At 41.3% G+C, this 20985-nt stretch overlaps 1 long non-coding RNA gene across 1 annotated transcript; it reads left to right on the top strand.

The window, feature by feature from the left end:
• The first annotated feature begins 14876 nt into the window (after positions 1 to 14876).
• Positions 14877 to 18134, top strand: LOC110351887 (uncharacterized). Its single transcript, XR_002399907.4, has 3 exons — positions 14877 to 15550; positions 15708 to 15812; positions 17201 to 18134. It is a non-coding gene; the product is annotated as an uncharacterized lncRNA (long non-coding RNA).
• Positions 18135 to 20985: the final 2851 nt, after the last annotated feature.

Below are 20985 nucleotides of genomic sequence, written 5' to 3' on the forward strand. Positions count from 1 at the left end.
TTTAGAGAGATGACTTAAATTCATCTTAAGTTCAAAGAAGCAACCACATACTTTCTGCATAAGACAAGTAAGTACCTCAGACTTAGCTGATGTTCAGCCTTTAAGTTCCTGTCAAGTTTTAAATGGAACTCATGGCTCTCTGCTTTTTGTCTTCAGAGTCCTGAGAAGTTCAATTCATACTGCTCTCCTCTGTAGAAATCAATACCAGCTGCCTCTCATCTGGCCCCTTTTCAGCTGTATCAGTCAGATGCTTCAGGTCACTTTTTTTTTTTTTTTTCCCCAAAGGGATTTCAGTACCTAAAAAAAAGAAATCAACGGATACCTCGCATTTTGTGAAGAACATCCATGCACCATGTGCCTAAAGTATGTGGTCTCTTCTAACCATCATTGTGCAATTCTCTCTATACACTTAATATATATATATATATACACTAATGCTTACAAGAGTGTCTACTGTTGCAATTATTTGTATTTTACTAGAAAACTTTAATTTTCTAAAATATCAAGATTTCATTTCTTCTCTAATAAAAATATTGGAATTTTGCTGGGGTCTAACTTATTTGTTAGATCTGTTAGTGTGTCTGAGAATTAGTTAAATGTCTTCTTTTGGGTAAGACTGCTTTCCTTTTAGTAAGTATCTTGCTCAGTGGGTCATAAAGATGAAAATCTTAGGTGTTTCAGATCGGGTATACTTGTCAATTTCGTTTACAGAAAGTGTTTGCTCTTTTCCTGAAAAAAGAACAGTGGTTTGGCTGATCAGGCACTTTTACGTAGTTTGTAAATAACCACTCAACTGCTACAGAAGCAGGCAATGTAAAGAAATCAATGCAGACACCAACATTCTAAATATAATAGAGATTTTTGTACTATTATTAAAAATAATAGTTTTATGTATACTTAGATATCTTTAAAAATACATTTCTTGTGCACTGGAGATAATTTAATGTGCGATTAGCTCTTTCAGTGCCTGGGCTTTCAGGAATGTATACACATACCTACATTCGATAGGACTATTCAGGTGGTTAAAATTAAACATGTTATTACCCTTTTTTTAGTGCCAGTGGTTAGCCAGTATTTGGAAATTTGTGGGTTGTTTCTTAGAAACACGATAGAGTCATGTATTTTTTGATCCAGACCTATTTGTATGCAGAGAATATAAACAAATCTTGTCTCCTTGGATGTGTTAAGTATGAAACGAACGACAAGACCCAGCTACTTGCTCAGAATGCCAAGCCCTTACACTGCCTTTGCAGAGCAGCACTGTGCCCCAAAACTGCTTCTTTCACTCCCATTAAGTAAAGGTTTTTAAGTCCCCCCTAATGCTGTGGGGAACTGCATAAAAAGAGGATCCAAGTCAAAGGCTTGGATGTCTGTTCAAAGATTTCCTGGTAGCTTTAGACTAACCAGAGCTGAGCCTTTTCCCTGCTTTTCTAGGCCATCCTTCATTCTTGATCCCAAATCCTCTGTGTCCTACCTGCATAATCCAGTATTTTCTTGTTGTTCTAATTATTGTTCTAATTGTCTACTTAATTTTCTGATGTCCGTGCTTCCTGCTAGCAAAGAATGTACAGAATCACAGAATCGTCTAGGTTGGAAGAGACTTCAAGATCACTGAGTCCAACTTCTGACCTAACATTAACAAGTCCTCCACTAAACCATATCTCTAAGTTCAACATCTAAACGTCTTTTAAAGACCTCCAGGGATGGTGACTCCACCACTTCCCTGGGCAGCCTGTTCCAATGCCTCACAACCCTCTCAGTAAAGAAGTTCTTCCTAATATCCAACCTAAAACACCCCTGGCGCAACTCTAGCCCATTCCTCCTTGTCCTGTCCCCAGGCACATGGGAGAATAGACCAACCGCCACCTTGCTACAGCCTCCTTTAATGTACTTATAAAGAGCGATAAGGTCACCCCTGAGCCTCCTCTTCTCCAGGCTGAACAAGCCCAGCTCCCTCAACTGTTCCTCGTAGGACTTGTTCTCTAGACCCCTCACCAGCTTCATTGCCCTTCTCCAGACTTGCTCGAGCACCTCAATGTCCTTCTTGTAGTGAGGGGCCCAAAACTGAACACAATACTCGAGGTGCGGCCTCACCAGAGCCGAGTACAGGGGGACAATCACTTCCCTAGACCTGCTGGCCACACTGCTTCTTATGCAAACCAGGATGCTGTTGGCCACCTGAGCACACTGCTGGCTCATATTCAGCCGACTATCCACCAATACTCCCAGGTCCTTCTCCGCCAGGCAGCTTTCCAACCCCTCATCTCCCAGCCTGTAGTACTGCTTGGGGTTATTGCGCCTCAGGTACAGGACTCGGCACTTGGCCTTGCTGAACTTCATACAGTTGACCTCAGCCCATCGGTCCAGCCTATCTAGATCCTCCTGCAGAGCCTTCCTACCCTCAAGCAGATCGACACACGCACCTAACTTGTTGTCATCTGCAAACTTACTGAGGGTACACTTGATCCCCTCATCCAGACCATCGATAAAGATATTAAAGAGGACCATCCCCAGTACCAAGCCCTGGGGAGCACCACTAGTGACCGGCCTCCAACTGGATTTGACTCCATTCAGCACGACTCTTTGGGCCCGGCTATCCAGCTAGTTTCTAACCCAACGAAGTGTATGCCAGTCCAAGCCACGAGCAGACAGTTACTTGAGGAGAATGCTGTGGGAAACGGTGTCAAAAGCCTTGCTGAAGTCAAGGTAGACCACACCCACAGCCTTTCCCTCATCCACCCAGTGCTTCACTTTGTCATATAAGGAGATCAGGTTGGCCAAGCAGGACCTGTCTTTCATAAACCCATGCTGACTGGGCCTGATCGCCTGCTTGCCCTGTAAGTGCCACGTGATGACACTCAAGATAATTTGCTCCATGAGCTTCCCTGGCACTGAGGTCAAACTGACAGGCCTGTAGTTTCCCCGGTCTACCCTCCGGCCCTTCTTGTAGATGGGCATCAAGTTTGTTAGCCATCAGTCAACTGGGACCTCCCCTGATAGACAGGACTGTTGATAAATGATGGTAAGCGGCTTGGCCAGCTCCTCTGCCAGTTCTCTCAGTATCCTTGGGTGGATCCCATCTGGCCCCATCGACTTGCGTATATCCAAGTGCCATAGCAGGTCGCCAACCAGTTCTTCATGGATAGTGAGGGCCACATTCTGCTCCCCATCCCCTTCTACCAGTTCAGGGTACCAGGTATCCAGAGAGCAGCTGGTTTTGCCGCTAAAGACTGAGGCAAAGAAGGCATTAAGTACCTCTGCCTTTTCCTCATCTGTTGTAACTAAGTTCCCCCCCGCATCCAGTAAAGGCTGGCGATTCTCCTTAGTCCTCCATTTTGCATTGATGTATTTGTAAAAACATTTTTTGTTGTCTTTAATGGCAGTAGCCAGATTGAGCTCCAGATGAGCTTTGGCCTTTCTAATTTTGTCCCTGCACTGCCTCATAACATCTTTATAGTCCTCCCGAGTGTCCCACCCTCTTTTCCAAAGATTGTAAACCCTCTTTTTCCTGCTAAGCTCAAGCCACAATTCTCTGTTCAGCCAGGCCAATCTTCTTCCCGGCCGGCTCGTCTTTGGGCACATGGGGACAGACCGCTCTTGCGCCATTAAGATTTCCTTCTTGAAGAGCGCCCAGCCTTCCTGGACTCCTCTGCCCTTCAGACCTGCCTCCCAAGGGACTCTACCAACCAGCGTCCTGAACAGTTCAAAGTCAGCCGTCCAGAAGTCCAATACAGCGGTTTTACTGGTCCCCTTCCTGGCTTCTCCAAGAATGGAGAACTCTACCATTTCATGGTCACTGCCCAAGACAGTTTCCAATCACCAATCTCCCACCAGTCCTTCTCTGTTTGTGAAGAGAAGGTCTAGCGGGGCACCTCCCATGGTAGGCTCACTAACTAGCTGTGTCAGGAAGCTATCTTCCACGCTCTCCAGAAGCCTCCTAGACTGCTTTCTCTGGGCTGTGTTGTGCTTCCAGGATATATCTGGGAAGTTGAAGTCCCCCACAAGAACAAGCGCTGTTGATCTTGCAACTTTTGTCAGCTGCCTGTAGAACTCCTCATCAGTCTCCTCATCCTGGTTCAGTGGTCTATAACAGACCCCCACCAGGATGCTTGCCTTGTTGGCCTTCCTGCTGATCCTAACCCATAAGGACTCAACCTTATAATTCCCAGCCTCAAGTTCCACGACATCCAAACTCTCTCTGATATAGAGAGCCACACCACCACCCCTCCCATGCTGCCTGTCCCTTCTGAAGAGCCTATAGCCAGACATTGCAGCACCCCAATCATAAGAATGGTCCCACCACGTTTCTGTGATGGCAACCAAGTCGTAGCCTACCTGCCACATCATGGCTTCCAGCTCCTCCTGTTTGTTACCCATGCTGCATGCATTGGTGTAGATGCACTTCAGCTGGTGCATTGCCTTCTCTCACAGCCTTGTCATTGTTACCCCCATCACAGCTTTGTTTTTGAAACAAGGGGGACCTTGTTTCAGCCTTGTCCCCCTTCTCACCTAGTTTAAAGCCCTCTCAATGAGCCCCACCAGCTCCTGGCCTAGGATCTATTTTCCCCTTAGAGATAGGGACCCGTCTGCAGCCATCAGGCCGGGTGCCGAGTAAAGTGCCCCATGGTCAAAGAAAACAAAATTTCTGTGTTGGCACCAGCCTCTGAGCCACATGTTTATCAGATGGGCTTGCCGTGTCATCTCTGTACCCCTCCCTGCCACAGTAGGGATGGACAAAAACACCACCTGTATTCCCGCTCCATCCACGAACCGTCCCAGTCCCCTAAAGTCCCGTTTGATGGTCTTCAGGCTTCTCTCTTCAATGTCATCACTGCCAGCCTGGACTATTAAAAGAGGATAATAGTCAGAGGGGCAAACCAGGTTGGGAAGCTTTCTGGCAATGTCCCTGACCCTGGCCCCAGGGAGGCAGCAGACTTCCCTACGGGTAGCGTCAGGCTGACAAATAGGTCCCTCTGTTCCCCTGAGAAGGGAATCACCCACAACAATCACCCTTCTTTCTGTCCTGGTGGAACCAGTCCTGAGGCCTGGAGTCGACTTCCTCACCCTAGGCATCCTCCTGGGTAGACTTTCTACCTCTTCCTCAGCTACTGGTCTCTCAAGCTCCAGGGCCTCAAACTTGTTGCGTAAGGGCACCTGGGAAGGTGGGGCCGGTGGGGGGGGCATCGCCTGCGATGTCGAGCAGGGACCTGTTTCCATTCCTCCTCAACTCCTAGGTCCCCTGCCTCTGCCCGACAGCAACAGGACAGGGGGTCCACCCCCATTTGGGGTGTCTCACTCTGGTACCTGTCCTTCAGGCCGTGCAGGGAGTTGCTCCACAAGTCTACCTCCTGCTCACACTCCCTGATATCCCTCAACCTCTCGACCTCCTCCTTGAGTTCTGCCACAAGGCGGATCAGGTCATCCACCTGTTTGCACCTCACGCACACAGTCTCTCTGCCCCCCGCAGGTGGTAGCAAGAGGCTCAGGCACTCCCTGCACCCGGAGACCTGAACTGCCACAGTTTTGAGTGGGCAGTCGGTCTGGGTGTGTACAGACTTCCTAGAGAGAGCACTGTGCCTGGTGTACACCATTGCAGCTGAGCTAGTGGCAGACCGCCGTTAGAGAAGGCATTCGTATTTCACTGGAACAGGCTGCCCAGGGAGGTGGTGGAGTCACCATCCCTGGAAGTCTTCAAAAGACGTTTAGATGTAGAGCTTAGGGATATGGTTTAGTGGGGACTGTTAGTGTTAGGTTAGAGGTTGGACTCGATGATCTTGAGGTCTCTTCCAACCTAGAAATTCTGTGATTCTGTGATTTTGTATAGGCGGGGGGTAGTGCTCTGCCCTGCCTGCTCGCACTGCCTACACCAACTGTCACGCCAACTGCCTTCTCACGTGCCACACGCTGTTTGCACGTCCTGGTCGCCGCGCTCCCTAGGGGCAGCTTTTGAACGGCCGGGGAGGGGGCGCTGCTGGCTCTGCCTCCGCCTCGTTCTTGCCTCGTTCACCTCCCTCATGAGGGCTACTGGGTCCTGTCGGCTCCCTATAGTGGGCTTGGTGCTGGAAAAATGAGTCCTGACTGTCCGATCTCCCACTCCGCTGCAAAACGCGTCTGCCCCGGAGCCGATTGCCTCGACAAGTACAGTTCCAACAAAGGAGTGTGTCTGTATTCACACCTAATTGTACAAATATTAGTTTACAGATCTGAGCACCCACTTCAGCCTTGCCATGAGTATCCACAATTTGGAAGGCAATTTCTATTCCTTCTGCCATTACTAAGCTAGCAGGCATTAAAATAGTCCTTCATTTACCCTGAATAGAAAATGGATTTTATCCGAACAGGGATAGACTGTAACTATATCAAGAACTGCCCACAGCTCATAAATATATCTAGCTTAAAAAATTCCAGTATTCATCAGTCTTTGTGAAAATGCTAAATAAGTAAAAAAATAAAAATGCTTGGCCTTTGTACTTGGTATGTCTTATTTGTTGCTTCATAATCATTGTTAGAAGACAACAAATGTTGTAAGTGAATATCTTTAGTTCCTAACTGAACTACTTTTTTAAAAAACAAGCTGTGTTTAATTTGAGAAGAGGAACTCTCTGAGGAACACATTAAAACTGACCTGACCATGCTGTTTGGGGTGGACAATTACGTCTGTTTTTGTCATGCGCTTATTACAGTTAACAGTGTTAGCAGATATAATAGGTTGAAGGAATGAATGAGCCTGAGATTACACAGACCTTTCTTACTGTAGTGATTCATCAGGTAGGATTTGTTTCAGCTTTCTGCTGTATCATTTTTTTTTTTATTATCCCACGCTCTATAGTGATGACAGAGCGGTGATGGAGAACAGGTGGAAGTTACTACTGGGAGTCTGTGTCAATAAGCTTTGTGCATGATGGTGACTCACTGATGTTCAAGCACATCAAACAGCTGCACGTGAATATCTGAGTGAGTCTTCCACCATTCCGAGTGAGGGGGACAAAACAATTCAGTGACATTATTACTTCTTGCTGTGGTTTCTTACCTCTTGTTCTGAAATGCCAATACCCAGTAGTTTTTCTTTCCCGAGATCCCCTAGCTCAGCCACGAGGGCAATATGAACCAGGATGTCCATGGAAAGAGAACTTTTACTGCACAGTTCTCAGTTATGAAGAAAGATTATCGTTGACATGGTTTTGGCTTTTCCAGCTGGGGTAGGTGGACAGTGTTGTAGATGTTTCTGTTGTCTTGGTTGACTTAAACATTGTTGTGGCATTAAAGTATGTATTTCATATTAATATAAAGTATGTATTTCATATTTCATAAACATTAAAGTATGTATTTCATATTACTGGTTGACTTCCATGGCTATGGAAGACTGTTAATGGAATAAAAATTGCCCTGTAACTCCTAGGCAGGTGGTGATGAAAGAGAGGGGCTGAGTTATCTGTTACGAACTTTTACAAATGCAGTATATGCTCCCCTCCCAGGTATTGCTGTCAGGCTGTGCAGCTCCCCTTTCAATTTAAGATAGGGATGCAGGCAGCCTGCTGTTATCAGTTTCTACCTGGTGATAACCTTGTCAGCTCCCTTTTGGTATTCACATATTATCAACCAAATAACACTGGTTTCTGAAAATGACCAGTTCCACTTACATTACATGATGTGTTGAAGGGAAAAACGTTTGTGACTGAGTAAGAGAAGGAAGGAGCTGTCAACCCTGTTTTGTGATTACTGCCCACAAATGTTCTCACATTTTACTTCAAAAAAGTGTTCTGACAAAAATATTAGCACTAATAGTACAGTATGCATATGCTCTCAGCGTATAAATAGTGCAGCTTCATCTGATGAGATAGCTGAAGGCTCTATCCAATGACTTTAATGAGATATGAGGTTGCTCAGCACCACACGGCAGGCACTCGGCACGCGTGAGGAAGGCAACATGCTACACTTGCAATCACATGAGGTACGGAGCACCATCAGTTCTTGTCAAAACCAACTAGTCACAGAGCCTCGCTGCCTGCAGCACTGAGTCTTTCCTTCTCCAACGGACGTCAAGAAATGTTTCTTTATCACACTGTCTCAGCATCCTCCAACAGACACATCCTACAAACAGCAATCTGGATCAGCATCTTGCTTTCACACAAGAGCTGGAACTCATTTGCCCTCACTAGATGACTGCATTACCCAAGGCTCCCTGTTCAGGCAGCAGAGAGAGATACCTCAGCAGAGCAACGCTTCATTCAATTATAGGTGCCCAAAATGAGGTGAGGTGAATCCCACCTGAGGTGTCTACTGCTTTTATTCTTTCCTTACAAGGTTTGGTTTTATTACATGGTTTTATTACAGCCAGGTTAACAGGAGATAGCCCTTCTCATTCATAGGCTGTCAAGGAGAGACATCTCTACTATGATTCTGGATTTCTAAAATTAATATCCAATTAAAAATGCATATGCCATCAAGGCAATGCATTGTGTTCAAGACTATCAAATGGATACTCTTTCTATAATTGCAGCATTTTGCAATTTTAACACTACAGTATGGACGCTGACAATACTAATGCATTTGATTTTACAACATTGACAGTCTCCTGATGAATCTAAATGGCCTAAGTTATTTCAGTGAAAAGACAAGGGGTGTCTTTTACATGCAAAACAACTCCCATTAGTGATAAGCCTATTTTAAATATCCCAGTCTATTTTGTGTGTGTGTGTGTGTGTGTGTGTTTACTATTGTGTATTGTTCTTTTATTTTTGGTTGTTTGCCACAATTACTGTTTCTCAGCTAAAGAAATCCGAGAAGTGGTGCTGACGAGAGACCCACATTTAACTTTTATCAGCCTACCATTTCTTTCACACATAGTTGAATAACTTTCTAGAGGTCACACGTACTTGCTGTACTGCATGAATGCCCAGTTTCTGAAAGATTTCACACAATGTATTTTACCCTGAAGAGAAAAACGTACTTGCTCCCTGAATACCACCTATTCTGTAGAGGTAAAACATTCAGGGGGTTGAAGGTTTAGTTATTCCTTTGTGCTAATGATTATTAAAGAGAATATTTATAAATTGTGCTGTGTAGCATCTTACAAGATTCATGTCACATATATACATAAATTTATATCATATCCATATGATCTGCATCGTAGAGGTATATTTCGTATATGTATGTATGTATCATATTTATACATGAGTATAAATAACATGCACATACATATTCCAGGTTACAGCTGAGAGCTGGAAAGCGTGCATGTCTCTGTATGAAATGAGAATTTTTATCTCAACCTACTGTGGCCTTTTTCCTGGAAAAAGGAATTTAGGAGTATAATAAAACCTCTGTAACTCCTCCTATTCCACTGAGGTACAGTACTAGAATTACAGAAGCAGAAGAAAATAGAGAAAGCCTGTTCTTTCTGTATTTGTCTTTTGTGTGTAAGGCAGAGGAGCTATGATTTCTGCACTAAGCCTTTTCTGCATGCAGTGTAGCTACTGGAGAATATTCAGGTCTGTTTGGAAATAAGGCCAATGAAATAGTAATAACATTATTTGTTACAGAACTCATTTTGCACATACATCTACTTTCATAACCTTATTTGAATGTAAGAAATGTTGTGTTTTGTTCATAAGGAATACAACTGTGCAATTTAAGTAGTCACTCCAACTAAAACTCCAGAAAATCTTAAGCTCACCTGTAAAGTTTTATGTTAAGCAAAGATTTCTTGATTGGAAAGTTTCTATTAATTTACTGTTATTTGTAAATAAATAAATGTAAAAATATTTGTCTATGTGAAAAAGAGAAAGCGATCAATAATAGTCCCTGTAAAAATATGCAGAATATGCCTGGTCTGCTTGTGACTCCTCAGACACTGACTGAAAAGAACAGGGATCACTTTGATAACCATGAGGTCTGATTAGTTTGTGAGATTTTTTTATTTTTTTTCCCTGCTGTTCTGTCTAAAACAAAACTCCACAAATACATTTTTCCTGTGTTTTCTCTATTGCTCTTTATTGTACTGAGATCACCAAGCATCTTGATAAATTTAAGATGTCATCCTGTCACAGCAAACTGCAAAGATAAGCAATGGCCGTTATGTTTTCATCCAGAGCCTGTAGACTAACACGCAACTCTTCAAGATTTGATTGCATACTGGGCATGAATGTCCTCCAACCATGCTGTACATTTTTGGGCCCATACTGTGGGTAGCAGTGCAGAAGAAGATTGTATTTACCAGCAATTGCAGGCAGTTTTTAATGGTAGTCTGAGAAGCTGAAATACAAAGCAACCTCCAAATCCAGCTGTGGGCAGCTGGAGTGTAAAGAGTTTTATAGTCATTTCTTCACTATTGAGTGCTGCTCTTGTGGTTTACACCAAATCCTTTCAAATATAGGTTCACAGAATTAATTATCCAAATCTACAGTATAGTAACGTGTTTTTCCTCCTGATCTCAATGAAACACAGCAAGTTTCGATAAGATCTTTTTTGCTCTTGGTTTCACAATGCAAACCATGTAGGACTTGCTGAGGAGCAGATGTGAATGCTGGAGATGTGATCCCTCATGCTGCCGATTCCATTCAGATTCCTTCACCTAATGGATGGCAAAATCCAACCCAGAGGACTGGAATGGGGTCCTGGGCAGGGTGAGGGAACTGGGGGAGGGAGGCAGGGGCAGTATAGCTCAGGGTCCTGACAATGCAAAAGGGCTTCCAGACATCTGCGCCTTCACCTGCTTTAGCACTGACATCAAGGAATGAACTAGAGGGGTTAAACTTCCCCTTCTCATTGAATGCCTTTTTGACCCAGCTGGCCTCTGCCACCACCCTGGCACTAGGAGCAGAAATAGTGACAGAATGGCATTGTAGCCTTTCCTTTCCCCAGCATCAAAGGCAGTGCCATCAGCTAGGACTTGTAAGTCTTTTTAATATGACAATTTGGCAGTCAAGATTTTGAACAGGTTGGGCATAGAAATACTGATATCCCTGGGCCTTAAAAGATCTATCTGCCCCGAAGGACAGATATTTATTGAAAGAAGGCTTAAAGTGCATCCATCTAAAGATGAATATTTTGCTATTGCATTTTAGTTTTTGTCAGGTTCAATTAATGGATCCATTACAAATATTATCCAAGAATGTGTTGCTTATCTTTATGGAGGATATCTTTCTTCTTTATTTTTTTTTTCTGTAATTAGAAATGCATGAATACAAATAACAGAACAAGTCTGACAAAGCCTCAAATAATTATAATCCTAAAAGTTAGTTTCCTGACACTAAAAGGGGCTGAAATTGCTGGTATTTCTAATTTTCTGAGAGTCACTATCACAATCAGGATTATTGCATAAAACTGTAAAATTAGATGGTGTGAAACCAATTACTTAAAGATTACCTTTTGAAGTAACAAACTCTCTTTTATTCTGAATGCATACATTCAAATATGACATTTCCTTGAAGTTAAAAATACTCCAAAATACTTCTCATATAGGCAAACTTTTTGTAATATTATCAGAAAGGTTTCACTGGTCAAGTGAGTGAGGAGAGAGACTGTCAGGTAGAATTTATTCACATACAGTAAGTTAACCTCTGAAATCAAAAGGTGACCTAAGAAGTCATCTCAGTTAGGAATTGAACAAATCAAAAAAAAAAAGCTGTGGCTATCTTACTTTTTAGCAGCTTATGAGTAAATTAATTATGTATACCTGAGGCATCCTGTAATCTTTTGACCCTTTGTATTTTTTAGTCAAGTGAATAGAAGGGAGGATGCCTGGAAGCATATGGCCCTGTTCATGAAGATCTCTGAGATGCAAGACACAGGTCCCTGTCTCAAAACAGTATTCGTGTAGAGTATAAATGAGCCAAATAAGTCTGTTGTTTTCCCAAATGAGGCAATAAATGCTGATGTCTTGAAGCATAGAAACAGTACATTTATTTTCACATTTGTGCTATCGCAAGCTTTTATTTGGATGCATGTCATTAGGCCTAAGTGAATGGTCTGTAACTGGAAAGAAACAGGAGAGCTACCCATTCAGAATTCAAGGGCTTAAGCTGTGTTACTCGAGGCAGACTTCCACAAATATTTCTGAGTATTTTATGATCTTTCGGAATGAGCACAAGTTCATCTATCTCTTAGTTACATAATACTGCCACTCATATGAAAATAGAAAGTAGAAAAACTTCAGCTCTGCAAAAGGTATAGCTGCCCACAGTGTTCCAGTTTATGGGCTCAGTCCTCCAACGCAACGAGCACTTTGGTCCCAGTCCAGCAATCTCAAGTAGCTGCCTTGCAGTATGCACGTGAATAATTCTGCCATGCTACACTGCTATAGCTAAATGGAAGAGTCACAAGGTCCTGGTATCGTAGATGACATTTCTTCTTTACTATCTCTCGGAAACGTTAGAATCACACTTACCAAACTCACTGGGATTTTATACGCCATCATTCATAAAAATTAGTCTACAGCCTACCATATTCAAGTGTGGGAGGACTACAAAATGGGCAAACAGATTTTTTCCTCTTACCAGTTTCTTGCAGGAGGAGGAGATGCTGCCAGAAGCTTCAAAGGATTATTAGAATTTGGAGCGGGGGCTAAAGGAGGTATAGTTCCCCTCTCTACTAGCTGCACATAGCGTAGCATACGCCGTATGTCACCTAGCTGGGCAATGCTGCCTAGCCCTTTCCCATCTCTTTATTGGGCTTTGCAGAAAGGGTGCATGCAAAGCTTGTCAATGTCAATGCTGGTTAGCAGAGTGAGGCTGGTGCCGTCAAAAAGGCTTATGCTGCACTTAGAAAATGTGACATTTAGGCTGCTCCAGCACGCTCTCCATAGGAGCTTCTAAAAAAGTTCTATCTGACCCTGCCAGGACTCTTCCATGGCTCTGGGATTTCTCTTCTCTTTCTTCTCCCCATGCCATTGGAGCTGTTAACATCAGAACCACTTCAAAATCCATGTCAGGCTTGGCTTTAATGACACCCGTGTAGTCTATCATCATATGAATTGTGCTTTGTGATGCACATTATTATTACAAATACATCATCAACATTTTATACATCTCATGATAAATGTGGACTTCTGCATTATCCCATTTTCTGCATGCATCATGAAGCGGCTCCCTTCAATCATTATTGTTACCATCTATGTTATTTGCTTTCTTACTATCTATCCATCCATGTATAATATGACACATTTCCAACAGTAATCTCAGTATGAAAACACCGTGAGCTTTAAAAATTTCATACATCTCCAGAGCACTGAAGGTTACATTTTACCTAAAACAATGTTCAGATGGCTGTCAAAAAGGAAAGTTAAAGTGAAATGTCAAAAGCTGTAAGGATGAAAAGCTGCACATGGTAGATACAAGATTCAGTGCACGGTAACTCCCTCTTAATAAACAAGCAAAGATCTATTGGAAGGAAAATTTCCTTGCATTTGAAATTTAACTGCCAACCATCCACATCCTACACATAACTGTCATAAAGGATGTCTAAATCTGTCCTCATTTATAACATGTGTTGTGACAAGATTTGACAGTCTCTGAAAGAGCTATAATTGCCACCTAAACATCCAGCATTTTGTCAACTGCGATCATGTTTAGGGAAAGCATTTATTTCACTTTAAAAAAAAAAAAAAAAAGCATTTTTTCTTTCTGAATGAGATGACAGATTTTTTTTCTCTTTTCTCATTAGGGGTTGCAAGTCAGATTTAAGGATTTTTGTTGTTGTTATTCCTTTTTTCTTTTCAGTATTTTTCCAGTGACAGAAGTTGGAACTTTTCAGACTAAGAGAATGATGATTAGCTTGAGGAAACCAACAGCAATTGAATAGAAATATTATAAGCACATCTATAAAGATACTGACACCACTGAAAATTTCAGAACATCAAGCTGATGTTGATGGGCACTCAGCTGAACCAAGGTGAAAAAGAGGAAAGAGGATCCAAAAGGATCCTAGTATTTTCCGTTTTGTTACCCTGAAGAAATGCTATGTAATTTTTGTCCACTGCATATAGTCTTTCTGAGGCACACACAAACATCACTGCAGGATGGAGACAGGAGCTGTTGGTCTAAGAGCAGAAAGCAAGCTTTGGATGAAGGAAATGTGATGCTTTGGGGGCATTAACAGACTGTACAGGAGGGGCTGCAACTAAAACACAGCCTAAACTCTTACCAGGCCACAGTTTGTGTCTTAATTGCTTTCCTGAAGTACTGAGCACTCAAAGTCACCACTACCACAGCAAACACTCCCCAGCAGCATTGTTTTCACTCACTCTGGCAGCACTCACGGTTCTCTTGTGTTTATTTTCCTAAAACTATCCAGCAGTCCAATTTGATTCACAGGAACGCTCACAAAAAATAAACAGTGAGCTGTGCTTTTGTGAGCACTGGTACCAGAGCTGGTAGTTTTTCATATGCGATTTATGTTGTAGTGACACAGAAGCAGGACTACATGCAAAGAGGTGTCCCCAAACCCTACATCTAGCCTTGCTTGCCTGGCCTGCCCTTACCAAGTGTGCTGGCACTAAGAAATGCATGCTATGTGGCCTGATCGTACCATACTGCAATGGGGTTTTAAGGACGTGCGGGGCAAGCTCTTCTTCTGCTGGCTGCAAGGGTCAACAAATATACTAAATCTTTCCTCCTGACCGGAGCTTGACTTAGAAGTGCACTGGGAAGTCAAAAGAAAAAGACATGCTGTTTTGCTGTTGGCTTTGCATCTGTCTCAGATTATATATTCTGCATTTATGAAGAACTTTCCCGCGTTCTTGTTTCAGTGGTGTTGTGTGCTTAGCACAGCCCATCTCCTACCTATGTGCTATTGCAGATAACACAGTGGAACTTTTGACTTCAATCCTTAGGTAGCTAAGGATTAGCTTAGGTAGCTCAGTGGAAAGTGGAAGAGAAAACATTAGCAATATAGGACAGAAGCAAGTGCTGACACTGTGGTCAGATATCCAGCAGCTTCAGGTGTCTGTAACTGAAGATAGACGAATGCCTCAATTATTTGCCAATTAGTAACACCTTCTGAGAAACAAGGGGTTCCTCATCTGGCTATTGATTTGCACTATGCAGTTTTTAAGCATTAGCATCCTGAATGACCTAGAACCACATTATTGGTAGAGGAAATCTGGAAAATAGAGAGTAGCACAAGAAGAGGGACTGAAAGGACTTTCTGGGGCAGCAAGAATAAGGAAGAAAAACCCAGAACACATGGAGGAACCTTGGCAGGGAAACAAAAGGGATATCAGGCTGGGATTCTGGGAAAAAGGGTGGGGAGTTCTTGACAGGGCAGTGGACAGAAGGAAGCAGATTTCAGGAGACCTTTACAATGGATGGGAACAAAAAATGGCATGCAAGGATACAAGGAGTCTCTGATAAATAAATGCTCAGCACCTACTGCAACTGGAAAGTGAATGACAGTACCCTTTTGATCTTAGAATTCAACCATTCAGATTTGATCATCATACTTATTGCCAACAAGTACCCATAAGGAGAATTGATTAAAAAATTGAAAGATATTTTTTGTATTCTAAACAGGTTGCCTTTCTCTGGAAGAGAAAGAATATTTCTGCCCTTTACTGGTAAACAACAAGCAATTTAAAAATATTATTTGAGTTTACATTTTTAAACAAGTGTAACAGCTGTGCAGTTATTAAACAAAACATTGTTTCTTTCCCCATCTTTTTTTTTTTTTTTTTTTTTTTTTTTTATGATTCCTTGCATTATCTATTTTTTCAGGTAGAATCTCACTCTGTAATGGGAACAAATCCAGGAGACAACAGCTAGCAGAAGCAATTTTTGTGAGGTCCCTTCTGAGAGCATTTCCCACACGACTCTGTCAAGGTATGCAATTAAAATAACACCATAGGTCATATTTCCAGCCTTTCTAGATAATCTGCCATTCTCCCTGGGGTACGTGTGTCTGGTTAGCTGAGTAGGGAGGAAGAGAAAGTCTTTGATGTGTGAACCTGTGCAGCCAGGTCAAGGAACACAGTTAAAAGAAATCCTGCTTGTCCTAAAACAATATCCTAATGACAGCTAAATAAAGGCTTTTGAACTTGTAATGGGAGCTTCCATTAAAAGAAAACTTAAAAAAAAATACATGGAAAATTCCATTCTGTACTCTGGTAGAGTTTTAATGGCTGAAGCCTTCACAGTGACAGAGGGTAAACTCTGTTCCAATGCTAATGTTTGTGTGCTTATTATTCCACTGTGAGAGACTGGTAATCACTATTTGCATTTAGCTTTCTGGATCGGAAGCATATTATGCCATTTCATCTGAGTGCACCTTTTTCCTAATACTGAACAGCAAGCATTTGGTTGTAAGAATAAGACTAAAATAGCTGTTTTGACGCTTAAATGGATGAAGTTGTGCAGCTCTGAATGCTAATCAGCTGCAGGTAAAAAATGTTTCCTCTTGTGAGAGTTTGCTAAATGTGCTAGCTTGAGCTAAAAATAACCAGCTGACCTGCCCTCATCACAATCACCTTGCAGAACTTGTTTCTCCTTGCATGACTGAAGAGCAGGTGATATAGTCATATATTTTAAGGCAGAAAGAGGTCATTTTGCTCATCTAGAAATGGGATTAATACTAGCAGACATTTCTGTACCTGATGTGGAAAACCTGCTTTGTGAATCAGCATTTGCACATAAAAATCATTCAAATGCAAGAGTCGATTGAGGAATTCTCTGATTGTTCTTTGTAACAAACCACCACTGTAATAGTATACGTGCTTAGCATTCTTGTATGTTGCTATGATACATAGATGCTAACATGAGGCAAAATGGTGCCAGCAGGCTACTGACCATCCAAGCAGCAGAGGGCCTGACATTCTCTATCTGCTAGGAAGCGATGGGAAGGAGTTTTGGGTCTTTGCCAGAGGCATCAGCTAAGTGTCCCTGCAACCAAGGCTTCTCCATGTGAGATAAAAACTGGTCTTGATGGAAATAGAAAGACAGAGGCTTGCTCACGAAGGTGCTGCAGAAAGGGAAAAGAATTGGGAAATACATAACATACAATCAGTAAGATCGTCAGATTCAGACGTATACACACTAGAATGGGCCAATAATGGATTAACAAAGAAGAAATTGCATTTAAACTAGAAAAAAAAGGTTATCTGAAATCCCTCTGTTTCTCGAGTACACTTGCCCCCCTTTCATCCCCTTATTACAGGATGACTTAGCTGCTATTTGAAAAAAGTTTCACATTCTGTTTGCCTGTTCTGTTGCAGGGAATGCAGCTGCAGTTGTTCATTGCTCTTAAATACAGTGGGGATTGCACTTTGTGACTAGAAAGATGACTACACAAGAACACTGGCAACAGATTTGTTTTGAATCCTGCTCTGCAAATGATCTCTGTAAGGTGAAATTGCATTTCATTGAAAAATAGTGTCATGGATACAGGAGTACAGTTTGTCTTTATCATGTTCTTTTTTTATGTGAAACTTGATAAACTTGGAAGTGAGTATTTTCATACACATGTCAACAATATTAAGTGGAATGCAATTTCAGTAAAATGCTGTGGGTGCTGGATTTTAGGAAGTAAAAGATACGATCTCAAAAAGAGGGCTTCAAGAACCTCAAGATGTTATCTAGCCCATGCTCCTATTTTAGATCCACTGTGCCTTAGCATTGTTGAGAGAGGTTTTGCCTTGCTTTGCTCTCAGAAACATCTAATCACGATAGTTACACAACCTCTTATGACATCTGTTTGATTACTTGATGACGTCTGTTTGATCCCTACACCTAGAGTGGACTGGCCTAATTGAAGATTTCCTCTGATGCCTTGCAGAAAGGCCTATGCAGTTAGGAGACGTGCTGCAGCCTACAAGGCGGCCACTGCCCTACGCTGAGCAGAAATATCTCAAAGCCCCTATCTGATAATGTAGCCTCCATGAGTTTCTGGGAATTATCAGTGAATGCTGGGCAGATCCTCATCTTACAAAGCAAAACTTCTACAGCTTAATCCGTCCAGAATGCCAGCACCCCATTTATATACTAATGTTCTATCTTTGTAAAGACATAACACAAACAGTGTACCGCTTGCAACGCAAGCCACCCACCATGTTACACAAAAAGACAAAGCTGATGGTAAAACCATTTAAATTATCATGTACCATTTTTAAAGAAATTGAGACTCAGACTGTGGTTTGAAGGACTGAAAATTAAAAAAAAAAAAAATTGCATGTAAAATAAACAAAAAAATAGAACTGACCATAAACTTGAGATGAAATACTCTCCTATATTTGTCTTTTTGATTTCTGCATATTTCTCTGCATCACCTACAATCCTAACAGAATATTCTTTTGGAAAGCTGGATGTATGTATTTCATCACTTTCCTCAAGTAACTTCTTTATTCTCTAGATTCTTTCTGTCTGCTCTACATGCTGACATACAGAATGGAGACTCCCAATTCCCACTTTTCATAATGTTTTGAATTCAGTCAAGTTCTCAGAACAAATCTTAATGTTCTTTGATGTACTTAACATTCCACATATTAAATACTATAGGAAATATTAATTACAGATACATATAATTAAGTCTGTCATCTCCGGTGTATTCTTTGCTAGAGAACAAACAGGTCTTGTTTGGATCCTCTGTGACCAAGGGTATCAGAAAAAGAGCCTTTGTCCAGACATAATTGTGAAGAGATGCTCCTCTTTCCCCTGTCTTTCAGGTACATACACGTTCATGAGAGGTTCCTCTCCTACATTTTAAGCCCCAAACTTCTTGTCCAGTCACCAGTGCATTAATAATGCATTATTTCCTCTCCATGAGTCTTCTACATCTTTGCAGAGTTAAGTGTCAGTGTATAAGCTTGTGGAGCACAATGATATCTGAACTCTTCCTACTTCTTTGCAAGTTTTAATAATTCTTAGACATTTTTCCCCATAAGAGACCCTGAACCTGTTAGAGATCACATTCCCTAAAATCAAGTGTCTTGAACAGAGCAGCTGTTGAGTCTCTAAATACAAATCCCATGTAGATATAAACCCTCCTTCATATTTTGTAGAATTTTACCTGCTTCACAGAAAAATGCAAATTTTGATTAAAAAATACAAGTTTCCTTAAGTTTGAAATTTCTGTTTTTCCAAGAGTGTTTCTGTACTCTTTTGAAGTTTGGGATTAAAGTTACTGGCATTTTCATTTTTAAAATTATAAAGGCAAATGACAGTCCTGACCTCTCAGTGGACATGACCTGTACTCCTTGATCCCTTCAGACTCAATATTGGTTGCCTGTTGTCAAAGTTATTTTAGATTTCTTAGAAGAAATTTGGTACATAGCTTTGTTCAAGTGCGAACCTTTCCAGGAAAAAAGTCATATAATTCCCAGACCCAAACAGAAGCTTTCTGCAAACATGGCAAGTGTTAAAGAGATTGAATGGAAGAAAATAAAGGGCTGAAGATTTTGCAGTTCAAATTATAATTTCTTGAAAGACAAGGGCACATGTCTTGAAAGTTGCACAGTCAGACACGATGGTGGTTCACATACAAAGTGAGGCTTACCATGCTTTGATTTATTTCTGTGAAGAGAAACATTTTTAAAAGCTGTAAACAAGTAGCATGATAGACTAATTAGTCATGCAGTACAGCACTGCTCTTCCGTAGTTTATTTTCAACAGTAATATTAATCACTACAGAGCAGATGTATTAAAGGTGACCTGAGGTTAAAACAGAGAATACAAAATAATGAAGTAGAGAAGTAGCTGATAACCTGGAGAACTTCCTGATTTATAATTCTGAGAGAGGTTGTTGTGGGTTTCTGCATCAACTTCACGCAAGTCTGTTTCCCCTTTCATCAGACACTCTCTGATCATGGTGATGTTTACTTTGCATTAATTTTATCTGCCTTTGGAGGTAATGTAACTCTGATAAGAGCCAATTAGTTTTGCACCATCAAGAAAAACAATGAATTGTGACTTGGCAAAACAAAGATAAAATTAACCATTTGCCTAAATGGTACTTTCTCTTTGTTGTTTTCTCATAAGGCTTGTTCTGTAACGTTCAGCTCCATGAACAAAATAGCTCAGGATATGCAAGTTTACCTAAAGTAAAACATGTTCTGAAAGGAACACTACACTAATGTAGCACCACTGCCCAGTAATTCAATGCTAATTTTCCACAAGCCATTAGATCTGTCTACAGATTGTGTTTCACACACATGAATAAATGATGCAGTGAGAAATAAACTAGCATTTCAGTTCTCATGGCTAAAGCTTTTTAACTAAGAAGTAAAAGGAGTTTGCTGGGAGATGCTTTTTCCACACGCATGTAACAATACTATCTTTTACAAAAATATTATTGCAAGTCTTTTGCAGAGGAGTAAGTCAAATTGCATGCTGGAGTGAAGCAAACTCAAATCAATGGACAGAAAAGTTTGCAAACATTTTTGCAAAAACAACATTTATGGAGGAATCCAATATGCAACTAGCTTCTCAGAATTATAACCACAGCTTTAACACAGGTAAGCTGTTATTCATATTTACAAGAACTATGAAAAGAACTATGCATTTTAGATGTTAGTTTAGGGTAGTGCCATATTTATAAATGGCATTGGGGGAGACATACAGCAAAACACAGATTTCCTAGCAACCTATTGGAATGTGTGTCAAGTTTTTGTTTGTTTGTTTGTTTTTAATACAGAAAATGGAGAAGACAGGTAATGGGAGATTCTCCCAAATGTAATTAGGAGCAGTAAAGGGTAACTAGTAAGAATAGCAAGATTTCTGTCCTTGTCAAGTTGGATGAAAAAGGTGAAACTGAAGAGTTCACAATCCTTAGAAACTGAAGATGGAAATTAACAACAGGTACACTTCAGCAGAGGCAGAGATTTGGTTGATACAGTCATAGTGACATAAGGAAAACTAAGAAAAAAAGATCAACCTAAGGAATAAATAAACAAATAAATAAATAATATAAAAAGACCCTGGGGGGGGGAGGGAAGAGGGGAAAGGAAAACAAAAAAAAAAGAAAGCAGAAGAGGTACTTCCTCAGATAAATGACATTAAACAAAAA

Source organism: Anas platyrhynchos, chromosome 2 (assembly GCF_047663525.1).
Source record: "Anas platyrhynchos isolate ZD024472 breed Pekin duck chromosome 2, IASCAAS_PekinDuck_T2T, whole genome shotgun sequence".
Classification (NCBI taxonomy): Eukaryota; Metazoa; Chordata; class Aves; order Anseriformes; family Anatidae; genus Anas; species Anas platyrhynchos.